The sequence below is a fragment of the Acinonyx jubatus genome, chromosome X (genome assembly GCF_027475565.1).
Source record: "Acinonyx jubatus isolate Ajub_Pintada_27869175 chromosome X, VMU_Ajub_asm_v1.0, whole genome shotgun sequence".
Lineage (NCBI taxonomy): Eukaryota > Metazoa > Chordata > Mammalia > Carnivora > Felidae > Acinonyx > Acinonyx jubatus.
The window spans coordinates 96,527,204-96,529,797 of NC_069389.1; the positions used below are offsets into that span (position 1 = coordinate 96,527,204).

General features: G+C 37.6%; 1 pseudogene; it reads right to left on the reverse strand.

Annotated features, from left to right (window-relative positions):
• Nucleotides 1–338: 338 nt before the first annotated feature.
• On the reverse strand, nt 339–549 carry LOC106970969 (NADH dehydrogenase [ubiquinone] 1 alpha subcomplex subunit 1-like; annotated as a pseudogene).
• Nucleotides 550–2,594: the final 2,045 nt, after the last annotated feature.

A 2,594-nucleotide genomic window follows, 5' to 3' on the forward strand; every position in this document is an offset into this window, starting at 1 on the left:
GTAGGTTAGTTTGCTTTTTTTTGAGTTTTAAATAAATGTAATCTGGTATATTCTCAATTTTGTCAAGCTCCTTTTACTCCACATAATCTTGAGATTTGTTCATGTTGTGTGTATGAGTACTTATTTCTTTGTATTACTGAGTATTCTTTCATTATATGGCTGTGAAACATTTTGTTTATCCATTCACCTGTTGATACACCTTTGGGATGTTTCTAGCTTTTTTTTTTTAACTTTTTTTTTCGTTTTTATTATGCACTACATCAATACACTGCATAACCTTCTAGAAGGGGTAGATGAGCATTACTGAGTTATTTTTCATTAGCCAGGAAAATACTTCCTTAATCGATATTCTCCAAACACTTTGACCCGTAGTAACAATTAAGTCCAGAGACACACACCTCTTTCCATCAAACTCCAGTGATATGAATAATGGACAACCCTCTTTTCTTTGCCCCCATTAGTGAACCTATGGATGTGTGCAGTGGCGTTACTGGGGATGATCAAGCACATGGCCATGACGCTGATCCCGGGCAGAATCTCGAACCTCATCGCACCACAATTGCTAAGGCCAGACCCTTCCTTCCTGGTCCCCTTCAGGTAGGGATGTTTGTAGTTTTGAGGTATTCTGGATAAGGGTGTTAGGATCATTCATGCACAAGTCTTTGGATATAAGTTTTCACTCTTCTTGGGTAAATACCCGGGAGTGGAGTAGATGGGTCATATGGTAGACATTTAATATTTTGTGAAACTTCTAAACTATGTTCCAAAGCATTTGTAGTATATATATTTCCACTAGCAGTGTATTTAAGTTTCAGTTGTTCCACATCTTCTTAATTTTAATGTTGCTGTTCTTTTTATCTTTAGACATTACAGTGGATATTCAGTGTTCTCATTGTGATTTTAATTTACATCTTCCTAATGACTAATGGCATGGAGCATTTGTTCATGTGTTTATTGGGCATTTACATATCTTCTTTATGGAGTGGCTTTTCAAATATCTTGCCCATTTTTCTATTGTATATTTTTAAAATTTTTGTTTATTTTGAGAGAGAGGAAGCGCGAGCAAGGGAGAGGCAGAAAGGGAAAGAGAGACTGCCAAGCAGGCTCTACACTGTCAGTGCAGAGCCTGATGTGGAGCTTGATCTCACAAATGAGATCAGGACCTGATATGAAATCCAGAGTCAGACACTCAATTGACTGAGCCACCCAGGCACCCCTGGACTGTTTCTCATTGTACTGTTGACTTATAAGCATTTTTAAATATAGTCTGGAAAAATTGATTTGGGTGGTATATGAGTTGCAAATATTTTTTGCCTATGGCTTGCTATTTAAAATAGACTTTTCGTTTATTTTTGAAGAGATATTGCCTATACTCAGTACTAAAGACAAAAGGCAGCGTGTATGTACAGTGCAAAATAAGTTCTCTCCTTCTCCTGTCTCTTGGTTTCCATATTGGTCTATACTTCCAGAAATTGCCAGAGAAGTCACTGCAGATGGATGTGGGCCATCAAGAGGGAAAGTTGGATCTTGTACAATGGGACTGCATAGAGGGGTATGGAAACCTAAGCTGAAATATGCAGGACATCCACTGCAGGATTCCCATGGGTTGTAGAAAGAGTCCCAATTAGCAATCTAAACTGGTTTCAGAGGCAACTGGAGCTTCAACTGTTGGGTAAGAGGAACAACAGAAGAGATGACCCATTGAAACAACCTAGGAAACATGGTCTACTTTGGCTAGTGCCTGTCCCAAGACTTAGACCCCAAAAGCACTAATTGAGTCAGGTAACAATGATCCTATCTCTTAATTCCCCCACTCCTGCCTTGGAGCTTCCAAAATAAGGAATTTGGGGAGAGGATGATCAGGGAGAGAAAAGACTAACTGGCAAAAGGGACTTCTACTTCACAACTGCCTACCCTGAGCCAGAAGGAAAGATTTAATTTAGGTAAAGTTAGGATTTTTCATTATTACAGGGAAAGCAGCATGATGGAGTTTTCTCAAAAAATTAAAAGCCATATGATCCAGCAATTTCACTTCTGGCTATTCATTTGAAGGAAACAAAATCAGTATCATGAAGAGATAGGTTCATTCCATGGTTATTTATGAAATCACTACTGTGAAGAGATATGTTCATTCCAGTGTTATTTACAATGGCCAAGAAGTGGAAACAACCTAAATGTCCATCAATGGATGAATGGGTAATGAAAATGTGGTATATACATAATGGAATATTATTCAACCATAAAAGGAAGGAAATTCTGCCATTTGTGACAACACGGATGGATCTTGAAGGCATTATGCTAAGTGAAATATGTCCAGCAAAGACAAATATTGTATGATCTCACTTACAAGTAGAATCTAAAAAGAACAAACTCCTAGAAATAGAGAACAAATTTGTGGTTGCCAGAGGCAAGGAGTTAGGGGTGAGGGAATTGGGTCATGATGGTCAACAGGTATAATCTTACAGTTATAAAATAAATAAGTCCTGGGAATATAATGACAAGCATGATGACTATAGTTAACAATATTGTGCTAACAGAGTAGATCTTAAAGATTCTCACCATAAGAATAAAAATTTTTAACTGTGTGATGTGAT